The 26,948-nt window shown below is 37.9% G+C and overlaps 1 protein-coding gene across 1 annotated transcript in view; it reads right to left on the bottom strand.

Annotated features, from left to right (window-relative positions):
* DIAPH2 (diaphanous related formin 2) overlaps window positions 1-26,948 on the bottom strand; it is a 924,369-nt gene that overhangs the window by 867,088 nt on the left and 30,333 nt on the right.

Here is a 26,948-nt window from a genome sequence, read left to right as displayed (position 1 = left end):
TCCTATTTAAATGGAAACACCCCACCTCCTCCACACTCTCCTGACCTGCTTTAGCATGCTCTGCTTTCCTTTTTTCAATAAAACTTACGACATTCTCACATAGTCTATAATTTATTTCTGTCTGTTTCTCCCACTAAAAATGTGAGCTCCATAAGACCAAGGTTTTCATCTGTTTGTTTCAGGGATACCCCCTAATGCCTAGATCAGTGTTTGGCACACAGAACTCAATAAAAAATTATAAATGACTATTACTTGCCCATCTATATTCAATGGCTCCTGATGGACCTACAGAATAAAGACTAATACCCTTAATATGGCATTCAAAGCCCTATATTATTCAGCCCTAGGCTACCTTCTACGTCTTCCCTCAATGATCTGTGCGCTATGGAAAAATGGAAATCCTTTTCCCACGCATGCCTCATTATGTCCTGTTTGTGCACCCACTCTCTTCCCTCTACTGGAATGTCAATCTGGCTAGGTACCTTTCTATTTCTAGAGCTTCCCTTGAGTTTAAAGTTGGTTATTAATAAACCAAATGTGGACCCATGGTCAAAAATGGAGGAGAACTATGCTTTGTTTAGTGTCTTCTTAAAGACTATTTTTTCCTAAAGGCATCTTTAAGAATGATAGAGCACCTTAAGACAAAGAGGAAATTATATTCATGTAAAAAATTATCCAAATTACTTGTAATAGAGAACCATAAAGAAAAACACTCTGCTTATGATTTCTTGATTTACCAAGTTTCATTCAACTACAGACTGGATATCCTATATAACTATGCACATTTTGACTGATATGGATATTTTTCTCATAGATTTCCCTCATGTAAAACTCTGCTGTCATAATATCTTCTTGAGACCATTACTTAGAACTCATACAACTATTCAGAAAAGAGAGAACAAATGTGGTCTACTGAAAAGAAAAATCTTTAAGGACATTGAAGAGTTTGAGTTTAGGAGGGGGCCATTTTTGGCCACTGCACATTAAAAATACATTGAAATTATTGTATAAATTACACTTAAATTATCTGCAATAGAAAATAAATTATTTCTGCTGCACAACTGTCTTTATTATACACTAGTCAAAAAAAGAGAAGTTACAAAAGGAGAACAATAACAAAAACACCACCAACATGAAAAAAGTTTCAGAGAGCTGTAAAGAGCTATCTCTTTGACAAGATTCAATCGCAGTCATTTTTATGTGAAATGACCTGTAAAACATTTTTAAATGGTTGCTATTAAGATACAGTCTCATTTATAATGATGTTCTACAGGGACAAGCTCTCAAATTTTATCTGAATGTAATTTATATAGGTGCATGCACCTCTCTCTCCACACCACTGGCAAGCAGACATTATGGATTTTACTCCTGTGTAAAAACTATAGAGCTACTATGAAGTTAAAACAACAACAAAAAATGACCAAAAAAATGTTTATCAGAGTCACACCCTGAATTAAAAGCACTGATTAAAGTCATTTTAGTAAGTTTTTATTGCAAATCTAAATCTATAATGGTCATTAGGATGAGGGCATATTACACCAATAAGTATAGTGACCATATATTTTCATTAAAATCAACTCTAGAAAAGCAATACGCTTGTGAATAGTCAAGCAATTAGAGTTTATTAAACTTCATTTTATGAACAGTTATATTAAATATAACTTACTACAGTACTCTATGATACTGCATAATTATAAAAGTTTCACTCCAGAGTCCTCAACCCCCTTAAGAATAAGAGAAATGGATGATTTACTTAACAACTCTAATGCTAAAGTTCGGATTGAAATTGCAGGAGCCATTATTGCAAGAAAATTAAAGTTTTAATTTTCTCAATCAGGCAGAAATTAACCAAAACAGCAAGATGTAAAGATTCGACTCTCTTATGGCTAATGTTACATGGTAATACAATGTTTTATAAACATCTTGAAATTACTCCAGTACCACAGAAATTGGACAACTGAATTGCATACAATTCAAAAGTCTCACCACCAACTCAAAAACTTGGCCACACTTCTTCAACTTTGACTATTTTCTTCTCTTTTAGAGAAAGTAACTTGGCCATCACAATAAAGATGAAGGGTCAATTATTTACCCAGCTTAAATTTCTTAATCTCTAAGTAGGGCAAGGCAATATAATATAGAAAAGCATGTTCAATTCAATTGAACAAATATTTGAGCATCTACTATGCACCTGTTCAGTGCTGGGCACTAGGAATACAACCATAAACAAGATAAGCATGTACCTTACGGAAGCTGTAGTCTAGTCAAAGATCAAATGAATGAAAGAACAATCACAACAGAGGAATTCTGAGAGCACTGTTCGGGTGGTACTCTATCATAACCTCCATATACTTTCCAAGTAAGAAGGGCCTTCAAGAAAGGTCATCCATCTCAACCAATGATCCAGGGTTTGAAATCTCTAGATGACATCCCTGTCCAATACTGATTCAGATCAGCAGCAGTCACAGAAGGAAGTAATTATTCTTCAAAGTGTTGCCTTTCAACTTTTCAGATCCTGGATTCACCCTGAACTTTACAAATCAGTAAGACCAATCAAGACAATTCAAGGCTATTTAACCATCTGGCAACCAAGCTGAACATTCTGTTCAGCTATTCAAATCCCTTTACTATGAAGATTGTTTTAGTTGAGTACCTCTCCGTTGTGTTTCACAAACAAAGGTATATATAATCTGATTTTTAGAACTGAGATCAACGTAGATAGAGGTTTGATTCTAAGAAGACAGGAGGAAAAGAAAAATTGGCTTTCAAAACCATTGAACTATTACTGCTTGCATTTAAAATTACTCTAAAACATTTTTTCATCTCCTTTCTAACAGTAAGGGGCATTTTCAGACACCCACATGTCCTCTTAAGCACTGCATTCTTCCATCACCATTAGCACTTCCGAATAGATGATAGATCAGCTGGCAGTGTGCGAGGCACTGGGATTTAAAGAGACATGGCCCTGACCTCAAAGGGCAAAAGCCTAGTAGTTGAGAAGATGAAGTTACAGGCATTAAGCTCCAATTCTCCACCTTACTTTGCTACTGTGAGCATCTCAAACTGTCCATTTCATCATTTTAATAGAGCAATACTTTTCTATACTTTTCTATTTTTGTAACCAAAAGGACACCATCTCAGAAGCACTGTCAAATCAAAAGCCTCAAATTTGAACCCACCTGAGCTCTTGGCTACTACAAATCATAATTCTTTCTACCATTTTTACAACAAGAAAACAATTCCTTTTCGGATTTGCTTCTCAAGATACTCTTTCAATATAAAGAACAAAATGTGTATCTACCAGAAATCAAATATGACATCACAGTATAGGGCTTCAGTTTTCTTCATGAAGCAAAAGACCATGTTAGTTCACTGGGTAAGTTTCAGAAATCTGTCACAACAAGTTTTTCTCAAGCTTAAATTAACTGTCTTGCCACGAACTTCAATATTTAACTGCCAAGAGGGGTGCCTATGATATGGAAATCCAGCAGTCTCTTCTGTGTAACAAGAATGTTCAGCTTGGGCTTCCCTGGTGGCGCAGTGGTTGAGAGTCTGCCTGCCGATGCAGGGGACACGGGTTCGTGCCCCAGTCTGGGAAGATCCCACATGCCGCGGAACGGCTGGGCCCGTTAGCCATGGCCGCTGAGCCTGCACGTCCGGAGCCTGTGCTCCGCAACGGGAGAGGCCACAGAGTGAGAGGCCCACGTACCACAGGAAAAAAAAAAGAATGTTCAGCTTAAGGACTAGGGGTGAAGCGCTCAAGAAACATACGTTTTAGAAAACAAATTTATGGTTACCAAAGGGGAAAGGTACGGGGTGGGGGAGATAAATTAGGAGTTTGGGGTTAACAAATACAAACTACTATACATAAAATAGATAAGCAACAAGGACCTACTGTACAGCAGAGGGAACTATATTCACTATCTTGTAATAATCTATGCAGGAAAAGAATCTGGAAATGAATACATATATGTATGTATGTATAACTGAATCAGCACAACATTGTAAAGCAACTATACTCCAATAAAAAGTAATTAAAAGGAGAGGAAAAAAAACTGAATCACTTTGCTGTACACCAGAAACTAATGCAACACTGTAAATCAACTATACCTCAATCAAAAGAAATTAATAGAGAAATAAAAATAAAATTTTTAAAGAAATGTATGTTTGCCACTTAGGTCTTAAAAAACGTTCATGCTAATGAATTAGAGGAAGTCACTTAGTACCTGAATTAATCAGAAACAATTGCATGAATAATCCAGGTTTTTCAAGTAGTAACTTCTTCTGTAGGTACTAAACCATTTCAAACGGGAAAACTGTTGGGATGTGAAAGTTCTTTATAACTCTATGAATAAAAAGCAACAGAAATGAAAAGAAAGCCAGCTTTGCCCAGCAATTGTACATAATAGATACTCTTAGATCAATGAGTTAGTCAAGTGGGGCTCAATATTTAATAAATAAATTTTTACCTTCTCTGTTTTAAAAAAAGACAGATGTCTCCACCAAACATTAATGTTTCAGAACCCATCATAGGCTCAGCACTTTGTGGCAAAGAGAAGTTTAAGACGCGATTCTGCCCTTAAGGCATTAACAATCTAACCAGGGAATGAAAACTAACCACAGAGGAGATTCTGAGGTATATTCCTGCTCTTCCTCCCTGGGCACTATCACATGTCCTGTCTTACTATTTTCATAGCAGAACCACTACCTGAAATTATCTGTTCACTTACCTATTTACTTACTTATGTTCTAGCTTCTAGAAAACCAGTTCCCTAATAGCAGAGCCCTTAATTTTCCCGTCTTAATCACTTTTGGATCTCTAACATTTAGAGCAGTAGCTGGCACATCATACCTGCTCAAATATTTGGTGAATAAATTAAGTACAAGAGGAATTCAGAGAAGAAATAAATATAGCTTCATTAAGAAACTATAAAGAATTGTGCCCTAATTGCTGGGTAGGATTTGAATAGCCAGAAAGAGAGGAAGAAAAGGAAGTGAGACAGGGAGCAGTGTTAACATTTTACTTTAGGGAAGCAGCCTTAGGAAACAAAGGGTTCAAGTTAGAGGGTATTAAATTTCGAACATGTAGGGTGGTGGGGCTGAAAAATGTCGCCTGCCATATCAGTAAACAAAGGATGTTGCAGCCATCAAGCCCTCAGCCACTGCAGTCACCCCTAACTGTGCACCCTGACGGGATTCAGGATGGAGAAAAGCAGGTACTGGCCCTAGATTGTTAAGGTGCATATCGAAGGAATGATTTCAATGAGCCCACACTCTTGCATCTTCCCATACCTAGAGGAGCGCTAAATTCATTAACCTGAGATATCAGGTTTTCTTTAATTCACAGTAATCTTTTGATGTTCTGACTACCTGTTTTTGTTGCAAAAACTCCTATGTATCCTGGCTCCTCCCTTACCTCTTTGGAGCACTCCCTCAGAGCGATCTGAGAGGTTGTCTTCCGGGCTTAAGTCCTTAGAAACTCTGCCCAATAGAACATAATTCTCAACTTTTAGGTTGTACATTTTTTTCAGTTGACAGTGGGGACAGATTAGAGACAATCTTGAAAACCACAAGGCGTAGTCTAGACTATGTCTGACAACCATCGAGGGTCCTTATGAGTTCCTGATTCAGAGACAGACATGGAGAAGGTGGAATTTTAGAAAGATGACTTCGGGTGGTACAGGTCCACAATCTCTTATCTGAAACCCTTGAAGCCAGATGTGTTTTGGAATTCAGAGTGCTTCACATTTTAGAAAGGAATACGGTATGTGTGCCATATATTACAAAACACACCCAGTGCGATCTGGGCTGGCACCCTAAATCAAATGCATTCAAGGTTAGCAGGGAAACATGAATACTCCACAAGACAGGATAAGTAAAGATTATATACAGCCTCAAGCCAGGCTGGGTTTCGGGGCCAAATGATAAAATTCTGTTTTCAGAACTTTCAGATTTTAGCATTTCCGAGAAGGGTTGTAGGCTGTAATATTCAGGATAGACTGAGGAAGGAATCAAAGGCTAAAAAGGCAGTTTGCAGAGATCAGCAAGTTGGATCTATTCTACCTAAATACTAGCCACCATTTACTGAGCATTTATTATATGTCGGGCACTATGCTAAGAGCTTTACATGCATTGCCTCATTTAAATACTCACAGCAATCCTATGATATAGGAATTTATTGTCCTATTTGGCAGATCAGGGAATCAAGGTTTGCAGGCATTAAGTTACTTGCCTAAATGCACAAAGATAATTAATTACTCAGTTGGAATTAGCATTTAGGTCTGAGTAGAACCCAAGCTCTAAAACCTCTATCTATATTCTGAAATCTGTCTTCATCTTATATAACACATATATGATGAAGTGTCTTCATCATATATAACAATACTGGTTAGAGTACAAGTTCTCTTTCAATCTTGGCCTTTCCATGTAGACTTTGCTCTGCTTCAGGCACTCACCCCTCACCCACTCCTTCATCTGCCCATCTCCTACTCACCCTTTCTGGTCTCAGTTGAGCTGAAGTTGGTCTTGTTATCATCTCCCATGGTTCCTGACTTCTTTTACCTCAATTATCAAATTATAATTCCCTATCAATGCCAGTCTTCTGGCTATACTGTAAACTCAGTGTAGTAAGGACTAGGTCTCTCTTGGTCCACACTGTGTCCTCAGTTTTTTGCACTGTTTCTAGCACAGAGCTGCACTCAAACCTGTCATGATTTACTGAATTGGAGATGCAAACAGAGAAGAGAGATAGAGAGAGATCCAGTTGTGAGGTGATAAGAGCTTAGACTATGATAGTAGCAATAGGAATAGAGAGAAGGCAGTTACTATATATAATTTTGTTTAAAATTATGCATGTTTTTGAGGCAACTATACCCAAACAGAGAAGAGAGAGAGAGAGATCCAGTTGTGAGGTGATAAGAGCTTAGACTATGATAGTAGCAATAGGAATAGAGAGAAGGCAGTTACTATATATAATTTTGTTTAAAATTATGCATGTTTTTGAGGCAACTATACCCAGACATATGATTGCTGCTTGTATTAAATGGAGTAATTTAATATCTGTTGTTGTGATTACTATCTTTATAACACCTAAATGGCTATGATTATCACTCTGGAGATATTTCACCTCATTTATCTACTTCAAGTACCTTTTATAAATAACCACATCATTTAGTTTTCTGACGTAGCTGCAAAATTAATCTGACAAAACAAAATAATTCACTCCTCTATAAAGATTCAAGAGTATGAATTGCCTAAAGCTGAAAATTATACCTGAGTTGTGAATAAGGTGTTATTACAACATACTTTTTGTACATTGTAATAATACATATAATAACATATCTTAACATGACATCATCATAATAACAACATAATAATAACATACATATCTTTAGGAAAAGATAACTAAAGTCAGCCAATGATCTAATTTCACAATTAGTACTTTTAATTAATATTCTTGAATTTGCAAACAATTCCCAATTCAGGAACAGGTTGTGGTCTAAAAGTTCAATTGTGTGGCAGTTGTTTAGCTCCTGGAACACCGGTTTCCAAAGGTGCAACTAGTAAAACTGGCTTCCAAAGTGAAAGTGGACAACCTTCTCCCCACAGAAAACAAAACAGTTTATTTGGACTCATACAGGAAGGATGTTTAAAATAACTAATTATAACAAATATTGAACACTTAAAAACTTAAGCAAAACATAATTATATGATAGACAAAAATGATTTAAAATTTCAGAAAACTTCAAAAGGATCTTTCAAAGAATTTAGGATTAGCAAAAAATTATCAAATTTGGTAACCTTCAATTTTTTCCCCATTGGCTTAAGATTCTATGCTGATTACTGATAACTCCCTTTAAAACTTCTGTCTTATAGCATTCCTTAAATGGTTTTTTACTTAGTTTCCATCTAGATGAGGAATTCCATCTTAAGATAGTGACAGAAATTCTGTCAAAATAACACATTGCAGAGAAATTTCATTTATGTCACGGTTTTACAAATAGTATCATAACAAACTAACAGGTAGTTTTAAATTCTTGACTGTTTTTGTGATTTTAGGCAAAGCATCAATTGTATTAATGTTTATTCTGATAAACCTCAAATTTCTTCCACTCTAACAGTGTTTTTCACAATGGACTCTTCACGTTTTGAATTAACTGAGGTGGAGTTAGGAACTACAACTATTAAACAACAAGGTCCCACTGTATAGCACAAGGAGCTATATTCAATACCCTGTGATAAACCATAATGGAAAAGAATATGTATGTATGTATGTATGTATGTACCTATATAGTAAGTCCCCTACGTATAAACCTTCAAGTTGCGAACTTTCAAAGATGTGAACATGCATTTGCATGTCCAATCACATAAGTTAGACCATATGTCTGACGTACACTGTCACATGTGTGCATCCTCTACAAGTGGTTGTGCTTTTATGTACTTTACTGTACAGTACTGTATAGATACAGTAGTATGGTATCTTTATTTCAAGCCCAGGATGTCTGGAAGCAAGTGTAAAAGCAGCGGTATATGGCCAATTGTGTTAGTTGGGTACAAAGGCTAACTTTGTTGGACTTACAAACAAATTGGACTTACAGACACTCACCTAGAATGGAGCTTGTTTGTATGTAGGGGACTTATATAAGTTTAGATTCATAGTTGTAGTTTTTTTTTAATTTTATTGACGTATACTTGATTTACAATGTTCTGTTAATTTCTGCTGTACAGCAAAGTCACTCAGATATATATATATTAAAAAAAAAACTACAACTATAAAACTAAACTAAACCAGCAACTATACTTAGCCTCTGAAGCCGTGTATGTAACGTGTAACCAATTTACCAATTACAAGATAAAATAATGATTAACTGTATGTCCTTATAGGCAACTCAAGAACTACCATAATGGCCCTTACACATGAACAGGTCAAAGCAGATGATTCAAACTTACTTTTTTTTTTTTAATTTGGATTTTTTAATTTAATTTAATTTTTTTTTTATACAGCAGGTTCTTATTAGTCATCCATTTTATACACATCAGTGTAAACATGTCAATCCCAATTGCCTAATTCATCACACCACCATCCCCACCCTGCCCTCAGCCTTCCCCCCTTGGTGTCCATACGTTTCTTCTCTACATCTATGTCTCAACTTCTGCCCTGCAAACCGGTTCACCTATATCATTTTTCTAGGTTCCACATACATGCGCTAATATACAATATCTGTTTCTCTCTTTCTTACTTCACTCTGTATGACAGTCTCTAGATACATCCACGTCTCAACAAATCACCCAATTTCGTTCCTTTTTATGGCTGAGTAATATTCCATTGTATATATGTACCACTTCTTCTTTATCCATGCATCTGGCAATGGGCATTTAGGTTGCTTCCATGACCTGGCTATTGTAAATAGTGCTTCAATGAACACTGGGGTGCATGTGTCTTTTTGAATTATGGTTTTCTCTGGGTATATGCCCAGGAGTGGGATTGCTGGATCATATGGTAATTCTATTTTTAGTTTTCTAAGGAAATTCCATACTGTTCTCCATAGAGGCTGTATCAATTTACATTCCCACCAATAGTGCAAGAGGGTTCCCTTTTCTCCACACCTTCCCCAGCATTTGTTGTCTGTAGATTTCCTGATGATGCCCATTCTAACTGGTGTGAGGTGATACCTCACTGTAGTTTTCATTTGCATTTCTCTAATAATTAGTGATGTTGAGCACCTTTTCATGTGCTTCTTGGCCATCCATATGTCTTCCTTGGAGAAATGTCTATTTAGGTCCTCTGCCCATTTTTGGATTGGGTTGATTGTTTCTTTAATATTGAGCTTCATGAGCTGTTTATATATTTTGGAGATTAATCCTTTGTCCGTTGATTCCTTTGCAAATATTTTCTCCCACTCTGAGGGTTGTCTTTTCGTCTTGTTTATGCTTTCCTTTGGTATGCAAAAGCTTTCAAGCTTCATTAGGTCCCATTTGTTTATTTCTGTTTTTATTTCTATTACTCTAGGAGGTGGATCAAAAAAGATCTTGCTGTGATTTATGCCAAACAGTGTTCTTCCTATGTTTTCCTCTAAGAGTTTTATACTGTCCAGTCTTACACTTAGGTCTCAAATCTATTTTGAATTTATTTTTGTGTATGGTGTTAGGAAGTGTCCTAATTTCATTCTTTTACATGTAGCTGTCCAGTTTTCCCAGCACCACTTACTGAAGAGAATGTCTTTTCTCCATTGTATATCCTTGCCTCCTTTGTCAGAGATTAGTTGACCATAGGTGCGTGCGTTTATCTCTGGGCTTTCTATCTTTGCCCATTGATCTATGTTTCTGTTTTTGTGCCACTACCATATTGTCTTCATTACTTCATTACTGTAGCTTTGTAGTATAGTCTGAAGTCAGGGAGTCTGATTCCTCCAACTCCATTTTTTTCCCTGAAGACTGCTTTGGCTATTCGGGGTCTTTTGTGTCTCCATACAAATTTTAAGATTTTTTGTTCTAGTTCCGTAAAAAATGCCATTGGTAATTTGATAGGGATTTCATTGAATCTGTAGATTGCTTTGGGTAGTATAGTCATTTAAACAATATTGATTCTTCCAATCCAAGAACATGATATATCTCTCCATCTGTCTGTATCACCTTTAATTTCTTTCATCAGTGTCTTATAGTTTTCTGCAAACACGTCTTTTATCTCCTTAGGTAGGTTTATTATTTAGATACTTTATTCTTTTTGTTGCAATGGTAAATGGGAGTGTTTCCTTAATTTCTTTTTCAGATGTTTCATCATTAGTGTATAGGAATGCAAGAGATTTCTGTGCATTAATTTTGTACCCTGCAACTTTAGCAAATTCATTGATTAGCTCTAGTAGTTTTCTGGTGGCATTTTTAGGATACTCTATGTATAGTATCATGTCTTCTGCAAACAGTGACAGTTTTACTTCTTCTTTTCCAATTTGTATTCCTTTTATTTCCTTTTCTTCTCTGATTGCCGAGGCTAGGACTTCCAAAACTATGTTGCATAACAGTGGTGAGAGTGGACATTCTTGTCTTGTTCCTGATCTTAGAGGAAATGCTTTCAGTTTTTCACCATTGTGAATGATGTTTGCTGTAGGTTTGTCATATATGGCTTTTATTATTTTGAGGTAGGTTCCCTCTATGCCCACTTTCTGGAGAGTTTTTATCATAAATGGGTGTTGAACTTTGTCAAAAGCTTTTTCTGCATCTATTGAGATGATCATATGGTTTTTCTTCTTCAATTTGTTAATATGGTGTATCACATTGATTGATTTGCATATATTGAAGAATCCTTGCATCCCTGGGATAAATCCCACTTGATGATGGTGTATGATCCTTTTAAAGTGTCGTTGGATTCTGTTTGCTAGTATTTGGTTGAGGATTTTTGCATCTATATTCATCAGTGATATTGGTCTATAATTTTCTTTTTTTGTTGTATCTTTGCCTGCTTTTGGTATCAGGGTGATGGTGGCCTCATAGAATGAGTTTGGGAGTGTTCCTTCTTCTGCAATTTTTTGGAAGAGTTTGAGAAGGATGAGTTTTAGCTCTTCTCTAAATGTTTGGTAGAATTCACCTGTGAAGGCATCTGGTCCTGGACTTTTGTTTGTTGGAAGATTTTTAATTACAGTTTCAATTTCATTACTTGTGATTCATCTGTTCATATTTTCTATTTCTTCCTGGTTCAGTCTTGGAAGGTTATACCTTTCTAAGAATTTGTCCATTTCTTCCAGGTTGTCCATTTTATTGGCATAGAGTTGCTTGTAGTAGTCTCTTAGGATACTTTGTATTTCTGCAGTGTCTGTTGTAACTTCTCCTTTTTCATTTCTAATTTTATTGATTTTAGTCCTCTCCCTCATTTTCTTGATGAGGCTGGCTAATGGTTTTTCAATTTTATCTTCTCAAAGAACCACCTTTTAGTTTTATTGATCTTTGCTATTGTTTTCTTTGTTTCTGTTTCATTTATTTCCGCTCTTAATGATTTCTTTCCTTCTGCTAACTTTGGGTTTTGTCTGTTCTTCTTTCTCTAGTTCCTTTAGGTGTAAGTTTAGATTGTTTATTTGAGATTTTTCTTGTTTCTTGAGGTAGGCTTCGATAGCTATAAAATTCCCTCTTAGAACTGCTTTTGCTGCATCCCATAGGTTTTGGATTGTCCTGTTTTCATTGTCATTTGTCTCTAGGTATTTTTTGATTTCCCTTTGATTTCTTCAGTGATCCCTTGGTTATTTAGTAACATATTGTTTAGCCTCCATGTGTTTGTGTTCCTTACATTTTTTTCCCTATAACTGATTTCTAATCTCATAGCGTTGTGGTCACAAAAGATGCTTGATATGATTTCAATTTTCTTAAATTTACTGAGGCTTGATTTATGACCCAAGATGTGATCTATACTGGAGAATGTTGCGTGCACACGTGAGAAGAATATATAATCTGCCGTTTTTGGATGGGATGTCCTAAAAATATCAATTAACTCTATCTGGTCTATTGTGTCATTTAATGCTTCTGTTTCCTTATTTATTTTCATTTTGGATGATCTGTCCATTGGTGTAAGTGAGGGGTTAAAGTCCCCCACTATTATTGTGTTACTGTCAATTTCCTCTTTTATAGCTCTTAGTAGTTGCCTTATTTATCAAGGTGTTCCTATGTTGGATGCATATATATTTATAATTGTTATATCTTCTTCTTGGAATGACCCCTTGAACATTATGTAGTGTTCTTCCTTGTCTCTTATAAGATTCTTTATTTTAAAGTCTATTTTATTGGATATGAGAATGTCTACTCCAGCTTTCCTTTGATTTCCATTTTCATGGAATATCTTTTTCCATCCCCTCATTTTTAGTCAGAATGTGTCCCTAGGTCTGAAGTGGGTCTCCTGTAGACAGCATATATATGGGTCTTGTTTTTGTATCCATTCAGCAAGCCTGTGTCTTTTGGTTGGAACATTTAATCCATTCACGTTTAAGCTAATTATCGATATGTATGTTCCTATGACCATTTTCTTAATTGTTTTGGGTTTGTTTTTGTAGGTCCTTTTCTTCTCTTTTGTTTCCCACTTAGAGAAATTCCTTTAGCATTTGTTGTAGAGCTGGTTTGGTGGTGCTGAATTCTCTTAGCTTTTGCTTGTCTGTAAAGCTTTTGATTTCTCCATCGAATCTGAATAAGATCCTTTCCGGGTAGAGTAATCTTGGTTGTAGGTTCTTCCCTTTCATCTCTTTAAGTATATCTGGCCACTCCCTTCTGGCTTGTAGAGTTTCTGCTGAGAAATCAGCTGTTAACCTTATGGGAGTTCCCTTGTATGTTATTTGTCATTTTTCCCTTGCTGCTTTCAATAAATTTTCTTTGTCTTTATTTTTTGCCAGTTTGATTACTATGTGTCTTGGCGTGTTTCTCCTTGGGTTTATCCTGTATGGGACTTGCTGTGCTTCCTGGACCTGGGTGGCTATTTCCTTTCCCGTGGTAGGGAAGTTTTCAACTATAATCTCTTCAAATATTTCTCTGGTCCTTTGTCTCTCTCTTCTCCTTCTGGGAACCCTACAATGCAAATGTTGTTGCATTTAATGTTGTCCCAGAGGTCTCTTAGGTTGTGTTCATTTCTTTTTATTCTTTTTTCTTTATTCTGTTCCACAGCAGTGAATTCCAGCATTCTGTCTTCCAGGTCACTTATCCATTCTTCTGCCTCAGTTATTCTGCTATCGATTCCTTCTAATGTAGTTTTCATTTCATTTATTGTATTGTTCATCTCTGTTTGTTTGTTCTTTAATTCTTCTAGGTCTTTGTTAAACATTTCTTGCATCTTCTTGATCTTTTCTTCCATTCTTTTTCTGCTGTCCTGGATCATCTTCACTATCATTATTCTGAATTCTTTTTCTGGAAGGTTGCCTATCTCCACTTCATTTACTTGTTTTTCTGGGGTTTTATCTTGTTCCTTCATCTGGTTCATAGCCCTCTGCCTTTTCATCTTGTCTGTCTTTCTGTGAATGTGGTTTTTGATCCACAGGCTGCTTCTGCTGTCTGCCCTCTGGTGGATGAGGCTATCTAAGAGGCTTGTGTAGGTTTCCTGATGGGAGGGACTGGTGGTGGGTAAGGCTGACTGTTGCTCTGGTGGGCAGAGCTCAGTAAAACTTTAATCTGCTTGACTGCTGATGGGTGGGGCTGGGTTCCCTCACTATTGGTTGTTTGGCCTGAGGCAACCTAACACTGGAGCCTACCTGGGCTCTTTGGTGGGGCTAATGACAGACCCTGGGAGGGCTCAAGCCAAGGAGTACTTCCCAGAACTTCTGCTGCCAGTGTCCTTGTCCTCAAGGTGAGCCACAGCCACCCCCTGCCTCTGCAGGAGACCCTCCAACACTAGCAGGTAGGTCGGGTTCAGTCTCCCCTGGGGTCACTGCTCCTTCCCCTGGGTCCCGATGAGCACACTACTTTGTGTGTGCCCTCCAGGAGTAGAGTCTCTGTTTCCCCCAGTCTTGTTGAAGTCCTGCAATCAAATCCCACTAGGCTTCATAGTCTGATTCTCTAGGAATTCCTCTTCCCGTTGCTGGACCTCCAGGTTGGGAAGCCTGGGGTGGGGCTCAGAACCTTCACTCCAGTGGCTGGACTTCTGTGGTATAAGTGTTCTCCAGTCTGTGAGTCACCCACCCAGCTGTTATGGGATTTGATTTTACTGTGATTGCGCCCCTCCTACTGTCTCATTGTGGCTTCTCCTTTGTCTTTGTATGTGGGGTATCTTTTTTGGTGAGTTTCAGTGTCTTCCTGTCGATGATTGTCCAGCAGCTAGTTATGATTCTGGTGTTCTCACAAGAGGGAGTCTCTTTTTTTTTTAATATTGCAAAATCACAGACACTTTTCAGTCAAACAATTTTGATGTGAAAAACCGTTCTTGGGGGGCTTCCCTGGTGGTGCAGTGGTTAAGAATCCACCTGCCAGGCTTCCCTGTTGGCGCAGTGGTTGAGAGTCTGCCTGCCGATGCAGGGGACACGGGTTCGTGCCCCGGTCCAGAAAGATCCCACATGCCACAGAACGGCTGGGCCCATGAGCCATGGCCGCTGAGCCTGCACGTCCAGAGCCTGTGCTCTGCAATGGGAGAGGCCACAACAGTGAGAGGCCCCTGTACTGAAGAAGAAAAAAAAGAATCCACCTGCCAATGCACTGGACATGGGTTCAAGCCCTGGCCAGGGAAGATCCCACGTGCCATGGAGCAACTAAGCTCGTGAGCCACAACTACTGAGCCCATGCTCAGCAACAAAAGAAGCCACTGCAATGAGAAGCCCGCACACTGCAACGAAGAGTAGCCCCCGCTCGCCACAACTAGAGAAAAGCCCGCGTGCAGCAACAAAGACCCAGTGCAGCCAAAACTAAAAATAAATAAATTTTTTAAAAAAGAAGTTGTTCTTGGGGCTTCCCTGGTGGCGCAGTGGTTAAGAATCCACCTGCCAATGCAGGGGACACGGGTTCGAGCCCTGGTCCAGGAAGATCCCACATGCCGTGGAGCAACTAAGCCCGTGAGCCACAACTACTGAAGCCTGTGTGCCTAGAGCCCATGGTCTGCAACAAGAGAAGCCACTGCAATGAGAAGCCCACGCATCACAACGAAGAGTAGCGCCCGCTCGCTGCAAGTAGAGAGAGCCCGTGCGTAGCAACAAAGACCCAACACAGCCAAAAATAAATAAATAAATTTATTTTTAAAAAAAGAATTCTTTTTTTCCCTTTTCACCTAGACTTTAAGACAACAGTGGTGTCTCCTATCCATCAATATATAGATCACATGTTACACAAAGCTGGAAAATATGATGGGGCTATTAACCTCTTCTGCAATTGTTTGACCAACAAAGGCTGCTGACCAGCAGAATCAAGTTCTTTCCTGGGGGTGCCTAAAAACCAGTAAGAGATACATATACATCTCTGCTCATAATACTCCAGCCATGTTAAACTTGCCAATAACACTCAGATATCAATGAGAGGTGCTCTTTGATAAAACAGAGAAAGTCTAATTTATAAAGGGTAATTTGAGAAGTTCTGAACTTATTTTAATAACATTTGTTCAAATTTCTATTTTCCTCACTGCTGAGTAATTTGGCTTTATAACAGGTTAGTCAATTAGAGATTGGGAAGGTTGAAAAACGTTGCTATGCAACTGATGGAAAGATTTATAAACAGTAGATCACTGAAGTACAAATATAGGTGTGCTTTAAGATTTATAGAATTTCTCTTACTATACTGTCATGAATTCTAGCCCCAAATTAATGAGCCAGCATCAAAACCATAGCCAGGTTTTTTACAAAATTCCTTGAATTCTCTTCAAGTATCATTCTATTTGCTAACAGTGTTATACTTATTTTTAACGAAATTACTTATTTAACTGCCATGTCATCAATAATATTGAAGTTTTGGCCAAACAGGGGCCCTTTATAGCCCTGAAGCAACATAGAGACTCAGTTCTGCTACTATATTTTGCTACAGAGACAAAGTTCTCAATGATGGTTGAATTCCCAACTCAGTTTACAAACTCTTATTTCATCTATAATACATTTTCAGATTAGCACTAGTAGTAGTATTCCAACTGCATCCTCCTTTGAAACACTTTCTGTAGAAAATATATATTCTAACCCAGGATGTGAAAAACTTGGTTTTCCCTTTCTGCAGGCAGGGCTAGCTACCTAGCAATGGTACTTAAGGGGATAGAAGAGAGACAACTGGCCACTTACTTCAGTATAAGGGTTTAGAGAGTAACACAGGAGGGGTTGAAGCTCCTGGAGTATCTTAACTGGGAAACCGAGGGCAATATGCACCCTTTCCATTAAAAAAAAAAAAATTGTCCTGGGACCTAACTCTCTTCATAAAGGCTGCCTCTAGAGTACTTACAGTGAATCTGTTCAAGTACAAACCTGACCTACCAAGTTGAAGTCTCTCCATTTTCAGATATCCACTGAGTTCTTAATATCTCAAATTTCACAAACTATGCACAAGTGCCTTCCTAGGTGAGTTCTTAAACAGTAACCATTTATTTTAGGAAGGTACTAGAATGACCTCCTCCCTTTCTAGTAATAACATAATATAATGTGCCAAGAGAGGTGTTTTCTTTTACATAAAATGCAGAAATGAAACTTTATGTAGGCCCAAAGCTACAGTGACTAAACATGAACATGTAAGCCATAGACATTAAAAGGGAGGCAAAGTTATAAAACTCAAAAGTCAATGAAGCATGGTGTCTGCCAACAACGTTGAGTGCCTGCCTCAGCGAGAGTATGCTTTAAAGAACCCGGAAACATCACAAAAGTGGCATCTTTTTTTTTTTTTTAAATTCCTAGAGGGTATCATTCTTGATGTCACTCCCAAGGTCTTAGGTCAAACCTTGATTATAGCATTTTATCAAAGTATGTAATTTCCCACTAGAGAGTATGAATTTCCTAAGGTAGGGACTGGCTCTTAAATAGTTTGGGGTATGTGATATAAATGGGTAAAAGATGGCCTCTGTATATTGGCCCTATGTTGTCTACCTCTTACAGCAGCTAAGACCCATTAAAAGTCCACAAGTACCAAATGCAAATTTCTACACATCCAATTTTTTTTGTTGTTTTGTTTTGTCTTTTGTTTTTGCGATACGCGGGCCTCTCACTGTTGTGGCCTCTCCCGTTGCAGAGCACAGGCTTCCAGACGCGCAGGCTCAGTGGCCATTGCTCACAGGCCCAGCCGCTCTGCGGCATGTGGGATCTTCCCAGACCGGGGCACGAACCCGTGTCCCCTGCATCGGCAGGCGGACTCTCAACCACTGCGCCACCAGGGAAGCCCCATCCAATTGTTTTAAATATCACCCCAACAAGCAGATTTTTCAGCCATTAGAACCTGCCTGGTTTGCATACACTGTGAAACTACACCCAACATCTGCTGGCCAAAGATAAAATAATCCCTGTAGCTATAAAAAACCGCAATCACTGCTGTCCTCTGGAGCTCTCTGACCCAAAGATTCCCCATTGTGCTGCTGAGGGACATCATCTACACACATATGCTCCCTCTCTGATCCTCCTCACCCCAAGGTGTTCCCTTGCCCTCCCCCCCTTCTGGGTAGTGAATGACCCCCCTGCTGTTGTCTCTGGAAGGTCTCAGGCTATGAGGGGGCTTCCCCCACTGCAAATCTGCCAAAGCATCACCCAAATAAAGCTCACTGTGTACTACTGTCATCTTGTGGTCATATCTATTTTCCTTGATCAGCCCCCAAATCCCTCAAATTCACTATACGATACCTAGCTAATGGCCCTTGGAGCAGCTACACATTTCTTAAATGAATTACTGGAAGCTGGTAATTTCTCAATTTAAATAGGATCTCTCTCAGGTTTGATAATAGCCCTTCCCACTACTGGAACTGTCCATCACATAAAGAACCTCTGAGACAGAACACTGGTTATCACAAAGCTGAAATGGTAAGAGAGGAGAAGCGATAGGAAGCTATAATATGGATGCCAACAACAAAAGCATAATTATAATTATCATTTACTGAGGGGTAACTATGTTCCAAGTACCATACTAAGCATTTTTACATATATTTGAAGATTTAATTTATGCAACAACCCTTAACGTACATTCCATTATTTATCCCCATTTTACAAATGAGGAACCCAAGGCTTATAGATATAATTTAACTTAATCATGGCTCACAGATGTTAAAAGATGGAAGCAAGATAATCCAGATTTGTTATTCTCCAAAGTCAATGCTCTTAAACAATATATCAGAGAAATCACATATTTCTCTGATCACATATCAGAGAAATAGAGCACCTAAGAACTCAATGACAGCTAAAGAAATATCAGTAGCCAAAGAAAAAACAGGGCTGACCTTAGAAAAGAGAGCATATAATAGGCATTTAGGGCCACCACAGCCAACTCAGCTAGAGGGAAAGAGGGTGGGGGGTTAGGAAGTTAGTAATCAAAGAGAACAATATAGAAGAATTTTAAAACCAAGAAAATAAATCTACAGAGAAAAATCCAGACGAGCAAAGAATTACCAGCACCCTAAAAAACATGAAATTAACATTTAACCTTCAAAACATAGTCATAACATTCACTTAAACATATCCTAAGAAATATCTGTAATCTCTATGGTTTCCACTGACCAACCAGACTAGCTGATTAAGTTTACCCACATTCCTACCTTTGAGGCCAACAAAAAGTGTGTGTGTGTGTTGATGGGCGAGGGGATCATTCAGGAAGGAATTATTATATATACACACCTCTGGAAGTTACATATTCAGAAACCCTGGGGGGGTGGTTGTTGGAAAGTGACCTCCCCCCTCACCCTAGTTATCTGGTTGCTTGTTAGGTGGGGGAATAAAATAACAAGAAACAAATAGGAAGTTTATTTTAAAAATCAGTGTTTAAATACATTGCAAAATTTAATCTGAATTTTATAAAAACATAAATTAGAAACCAAAGAAAGGGACATCTGGGTCTCTTTTCCTCTTCTGGATATATGGCTTCAAATTCCATCTTCTAATCAAACTGCTACAGTTCAAAGTGCAGTATTTACATCTGAGTCTATTACTACTGCCTCAGCTAGACAGCAACAAGTACAAGAAACGCAATGGAGGGAAGCAGGGAGGGAGGGAAAGTGGGAAGGTAGGGGAAAAAATGAGAAGGAGAGGGAGGGGCAGGGAGAGGGAGGAAAGGATAGAAATGAATGAGACTCTCTTTAACTGCCAAATTGTAGAGGTGACCATTTAACAAGGAATGGTGTTAATTAATCATGTGTATACAAAAAGAAAGAAAAGCTAGACCTAAAGAGAGACAGACCATCACTACTCTTAGTGCTACTAATTAAGATTCACTGAGAACCTACTATGTGCCAGGCACTATTCTTAGTGCTTTAGTTTAATTAATTAATCCCCATAACAAACCTGTAATGTAGATATTAGTATTATCCCCATTTTACTGATTAGAAATCCGAGGGACACAGAACTTAAACAAAACCATTTTATAATATTCTCTGACCTGTATGCAGTATTGCCACGCCAGCTAACAATATACCTTCACAAAGTAATTAGCAAACAGAACTAGGGATGGTGTGATCCATCACAGTACAGATGGCAGCACCTTACCATCTTCGATAGTTGAAAACCAAGGGAAGTTTTTAAACTGACATCTTAGGTCATTTACGTAGTTTACTTTCAGAATTCGAGCAGAGAGCTATGGAGCACAAAGGTCACATGCCTCCCTGATCACTCACATGAACTCAGCCGGTATGACTCAGCTTGTATATAAAAGCTATTGAATTTATTTTCTGACACCAATAACACACAGACCTTTTCAGGTGTTCATTAGTCAGCACTTGACTAACCAACTGTAAAATACAAAATAGTCAGTATGTGACAAAAAAGCACTGATGAGCACATATGAGAAGATCTTCCCATGGTGTCTGCATTTAAAATATACAGAAGGAAAACTTCACGAAATAAATGTTAATGATCTCTATAAAATGAATTCTCAGTTTGGATTTGCATTAAAAAATGTTTACTCTCTTTATTTAAATTATGTAGAAAAAGAATTAGGTACTCCCATCTAACATAAGAAGCCCTACAACAGAGATTAAAAACCTTCCCAGTTTTTGCTTTCATCCCCCTAAATTTAGTTTCAGCAACATACAAGATGAGTATTTTAACTTAATCCCTCAAGGACTTGACAACTGGAATATAAATTTAGGAGACTGTCAGCAATGAAGAATTCATTCCCTTTGACCTAGCTTTGTCAAACAGAAGCTTCCCTTGAATTCCAGAAAGAAGGTAGAACCACAAACTTAACAGTCTTACTGAATGGAAACAAGAGGGGGAAAACCAGTACAAAATGAGATCATGTATTTAATATGCTTCTAGTCTCTACATCCAATATGTTTTAAATAAATCATTATAGGGTACAGTTTCAAGGAGGGGGGAAAAACCTGGAACTGAAAATGAATTAGAAAGGATTACTTCAGAAATATCCATTTATAACTGAGTGGTTTGTTGCAAGCCCTCTAGAAGTACATTTATCACGAATAAAATCTGTCAAATTGATGGGAAATTTTCTGCCAAAATCCATGTTGATGTGATCACACAGGACAAATGCAACATTTGTTCTTAGTGAACAGTGACTTGGATTTTCTTCCGCCTTCTCTTCTCCCTGCCAACAGGACCAATGAGAATGTTCCAGCTTAAAGAATACGCGAGGTTATACTAATAAAATAATCCCTAAATTATATTATGTATTTAAAGCATTCTAAAATGGTTATATCTGAATGTTTACAATAATCAAGGATGGTGACTTCCCTGGTGGTCCAGTGGCTAAGACTCCACGCTCCCAGTGCAGGGGGCCCAGGTTCGATCCCTGGTCAGAGAACTAGATCCCACATACTGCAACTAAGACCCAACGTAGCCAAATAAATAAATATTTTTTTAAAAAATCAAGGACGAAAATATCTTAAATATTGTGTGACAAGGCAAAACATCAATGGCAGCTTACCAGAAAGACTGAGAAGTACACTCTCAATCTCCTTACGTATAAGTGATAAACTGCAAGGTTCTCCTTAGCACTAAAATTCTGTTTCTGTTTTAAGTTTCTAGTAAAAATATGATACATGCTTCAGCTGGAGACATTGATATGTGAGCCCAGAAGGATAAAATTTTGACCAAGCCTGGAAAGGTTGTTGTAATAAACAACCAGAAAGGAACAGATGTATCACATGACCAAGAAGAGAACAGTTAGGAGGAAAAAAATTGGAAACTGGGACAAGCTTTATGTATGCAATTTCTCTGAACTAACCCAGCTCAGTAAAGGAAGGAATTGCCAAACAACTATTGACCATAATAAAAGAAGACTGCCAGACTGAGGTAAAGTAATCGTTGGGTAGGCAGTTTTGACCTAAATCCAAGAGATTATACCTGGACACTAAGTAAAAAAGTTGCAAGGGGTTAGCTAACATTCAGCCAAGACTGACCAGGTGCTGGGGTGGGGCAAGAGGTAGCGAAAAAGAGAACCATAAAAATCTCGATCACTTTAATTAGCTATGTCAAACCGGTTTGTTTTTTTCAATGTGTCTAGGACTTCCAGTTCTGCCTAGACTTACCATCCTGCCTGAAACAACCAAAAAATAAAAGAGAGACATAAATATTTCAAACAATGGTTTTCAAGACACTAGACATCAGGCAAGAAGGTCCAGTGATCCCCCAAAGACAGTAAGAAAAAATGAGGCAAGTCCTACAACTGCTCCCACATACTGCTTTGGGAGAGTGGGCAGGTCGTGGCTCAGGGAAGGGACCCAGGCAAAGCTCTACAGACCAACCACCTGAGTTGAGGAACTGAGAATCCAGGGATACTAGACTGCTGGAGTTCACAAAGCAGTGTGTCAGAAAGGAGAAAGCTACACAGAGACAAAACTTAGCTGACCTGTGGAGGTCCACCCCGCATGTTCAGCAGAGTGCTGAATGGTGCATGTATGTAAAAAAACCACCTGAGGATGGGAAAAGAAAGAACCATCCAAGAAGCTCAGAGAGAGGACATTGCCTGGCACTCACACAGAGCCGGGAAGAAAACCTGTTTTTACCAGCCAGACTGGAAAACCTCATAATTAATGAGGCATTGCATAGAGCTCTCAGAAGGCTCTTGTTCAGTAGTAAGAGAATAATTAGCCCTAGACTAAACCTTGCTCTGGTCTTGCCAAACACATCTTAAAAGCAGGACCCAAAAGGATCAACCTGTTTCCAAGTAACTTAACTGCATCCCAGAACAACACTCTAGAATAATTACAGCAATACAAAAATATCCACAATCCAACAAGGTAAAATTCACAAAATCTGGCATCCAATCAAATACTGCCAGGCAGGCAAAAAAGCAGGAATATATGACCTATAATGAAGACAAAAAGAAAACTGACCCAGAACTGACACAGCTGTTAAAATTAACATATAAGGGCACTAAAAGTTATTTTTTAACTTGTATTCCATATGTTTTAAAAGTTAAGTAGAGATATGGCAGATATAAAAAAGACCCAAATTGAACTTGTAGAGATGAAGATTGCAACGTCTGAGCAGAAAAATTCACTAGATAGGATTAATGGCAAATTAGACATTGCAGTAGGAAAGATCGGTGCACTTGAAGACATATGCTGTAGAAATGAAACATATGCTATCCAAAACGAAAAACAGAGAAAAAAGAAACAACAAATAAAAATGAAAAGAGCATCAGTAACATGAGGGACAATTTCAAGTAATCAAATATATGTGTAATTGAAATCCCAAAGGAAAAGAGGGTGGGTGAATAACAAATAAAGATAATAATGGTTAAAAATGTTACAGATATGTTTTTTAAAAAACTATAAACCCACTGATCCAAAGAGCTCAATGAACCCCAGCACAAGAAACATGAAGAAAACTACACCAAGGCACATCTTAATCAAATTACTGAAAACTAGTGATAAAGAGAAAATATTAAAAGCAGCTAAGGGGAGGAAAGAAAGACATGTTACATAAAAGAATGGAAGAAGATAAACCATGCTAACACAAGTCAAAAGAAGGCTAGAGTAGCTATATTTTAATATCAAAGTGGAGTTCACAGCAAAAACATATTTACCAGGGATAAAAAGGTCATTTCATAATGATAAAGGGGTCAATGAATCAGAAGGATATAACAATTCAAATGTTTATGCCTATAATAACAGAACTTCAAAATACATGAAGTAGAAACTGATAGAAATGCGAGGAGAAACAGACAAATCTATAATTCTAGTCAGAGATTTCAATATCCCTCTCTCAATAATTGGCAGAACAAGTTGACAGAAAATCAGCAAGAATATGGAGGAGTTGAACAACACTGTCAATCAACATGATCAGATTGACATTTTTAGAACATTCCACCCAACCACAGAATACACATTCTTCTCAAATACACATGGTACATTTACCACAAAGTCTCAATCAACTTGAAAGTATTCAAGTCATACAAAGTATATTCTCTGACCACAGTACAATTACATTAGAAATCAAAACCAAAGATTTCTGGAAATTCTCCAAATATTTGGAATGAAATACACTTCTAAATAACAGATGAGTCATAGAAGAAAGCAAAAGAGAAATTAGAAAGTATTTTGAACTAAAGGAAAAGAAAATCACAACATATCAGAATTTGTGGGATGCTACAAAAGCAAGAACTAGGGGGAAATCTATAACAAAAATAACATTTATATTAGAAAATAAGAGTTCTCAAATGAATGACCTTAGCTGCTGCTTTAAACGAATAGAAAAAGAAGAGCAACTGAAACCCAAAGCAAGCAGAAGAAAGGAAATCATAAAAGTCAAAATGGAAATCAATAAAATAGAAAAACAATATAGAAAAATCAATAAAACCAAAAGTAGTTTAAGAAGATCCATAAAACTGATTTTTCAAAAAAGAGAGAGGAGACCCACCACACTATGGCTTCACTGGTGTATTCTACCAAAATCAATTATACAGAAATGCTTTCAGAAAATTGAAAGAAAATGCAAACCAATTCTTGGTTTGGGACGAAGGGGAAAGGGAGGGACTCACAAAGGGCATAATCCCTTTGTGGGAAGGGGTGGATACATGTTCACTATCTTTTTTTTTTTTTTGGAAAGGTTGAGATTCTTTTTATTATTATTATATTTTATTTGTGGCTGTGCTGGGTTTTTGTTGCTGTGCACAGGCTTTCTCTAGTTGCAGAGAGCAGGGTCTACTCTTCTCATTGCAGTAGCTTCTCTTGTTGGGGAGCACAGGCTCTAGGCACGTGGGCTTCAGCAGTTGTGGCTCGTGGGCTCTAGAGTGCACGATCAGTAGTTGTGGTGCATGGGCTTAGCTGCTCCGCAGCATGTGGGATCTTCCCAGACCAGGGATCGAACCCGTGTCCCCTGTGTTGGCAGGCAGATTCTTAACCACTGCGCCACCAGGGAAGTCCCACATGTTCACTATCTTGATTGAGGTGATGGCTTCACAGTGTGCACATATGCAAAACTTGGCAAGCTGTACACTTTAAATATGTCTGGTTTGTTGTATGTCAATTACACTTCAATAAAGCTATTTAAATAGATTGATAGACAGAATAGACAGATAGATAAATGACTATAAGTAACCAACTTACCTCCATTTACAAGGTATGAAAAAAATAACAGGACTGAATTTATTCTTTAATATACTAGAATGTACATATTCAAATCACCTGTTCCCTTTCAAATATCATAAAATCTGATTACCAATGCAGGTACTCAAATATATGCCAGACTCAAAGTAAAATGTGACCTTGAATGTGGCTTTCTATGTCTCTTATAAACTGGTTCTGAATATAGTTCCCAAACATTCCAAAAGGCATTCTGAGAAAATGGTAGCAGCATCATTACAAAATAAAAACAAAACCCCTATCACCCAGGGTGACCACACTGAGGGACAACAATTGAATGTATTTACAAGGATTTGTGGACTTTAATCTATTATAGCCTTAGTCTATCATCTGTAATCTGAGATTTTTTTTAACACTTTGACAGAACAGGTTTTACACCCTAACCAGATGACTGAAAGAGTTTTATGGTTGACCCAGTTCAAAAGAAAGGTACCCAAAATACATAAAAGGGTCTAGGTTGTGCCTTTTGTTTTGGAGCCATGTCAGAAGACATTTAAAAAAAAAAGAGAAAAGATAGTCCAAAAGTAAAGGAGACAATGGAGGAATGTTATGTTTATGAAGTAATTTCTGTGATAAGATTCCTACTTTTGGCTATGTTTAAATATACACTGAGTAGCAGTCACTCCCTCAAACCCTCATCTTTTCTCATCAATAATCAAACATGAAGACACTTATTTTAATTATGTATCAAACTTCTCGAAAAACACTCTGGCTTAGGTCATGGAAGCTTAAAATAGAAATAAACATGAGGCAAAGCATTACATTACATCTTACACATGTCCCACTTCCTCTTAACTATGACTGCTTAATTCCAATGATGACAGAGAATCAATCTTCACTGTTTAATCGATATTGCCATGTGGAAGCATATATAATCCAGCCAAAACAAGTGAAGTTTTGCAATCAGTGTCCCTAGAGTGTGACTTTCAATGAGATTTGGCTCCATTAATAGCTTGCATCATTATTCAATAATTGTTGCCCTGAATTGAAACTCTTTGTTCTGAAATTCACTTTCAACTGCAAGGATATTGTGGTGCACAAAAGTGAATGATTTGAATGGATGCTTTGCTCCATAGATTTTTTTTTCAGGTTAAAATATAATCAAATGATTATCAAAAATAAACTACATACAAGTCTTAAGATTTAAAGTATATGTATTTTTATTGTGCAATATACATTTATCCTGTAAGAATGCAAGCTAAGTTTTATTTTTTTAATATGTATTTATTTATTTGGGCTGCACCAGGTCTTAGTTGTGGCACGCAGGACCTTCGTTGCAGCATGTTTACTTGTGGCCTGTGGACTCCTTAGTTGCAGCAATGTGTACTCTTAGTTGCAGCATGCAAACTCTTAGTTGTGGCATGCATGTGGAATCTAGTTCCCTGACCAGGGATCGAACCCGGGGCCACTGCATTGGGAGTACGGAGTTTTACCCACTGGATCACCAGGAAAGTCCCAAGAATGCAAGCGAAGTTTTAATATAGTGATTTTTATAAAACACACAGAAATTTCCACTTCATGATTTAACCATTCATGGCACTCAAGAGAAGTCAGGAATTCTCTCTTGTTTAATAACGACTCACTTCTCCAAAAGAATTACCTAATGGGCTTCCCTGGTGGTGCAGTGGTTGAGAGTCTGCTTGCTGATGCAGGGGACACGGGTTCGTGCCCCCGTCCGGGAAGATCTCACATGCCGTGGAGCGGCTGGGCCCGTGAGCCATGGCCGCTGAGGCTGTGCGTCCGGAGCCTGTGCTCCGCAACGGGAGAGGCCACAACAGTGAAAGGCCCGCGTACCGCA

This window comes from Phocoena sinus, chromosome X (assembly GCF_008692025.1).
Source record: "Phocoena sinus isolate mPhoSin1 chromosome X, mPhoSin1.pri, whole genome shotgun sequence".
In the NCBI taxonomy this organism is placed as follows: Eukaryota; Metazoa; Chordata; class Mammalia; order Artiodactyla; family Phocoenidae; genus Phocoena; species Phocoena sinus.
This window is presented reverse-complemented; position numbering and strand designations above follow the sequence as displayed.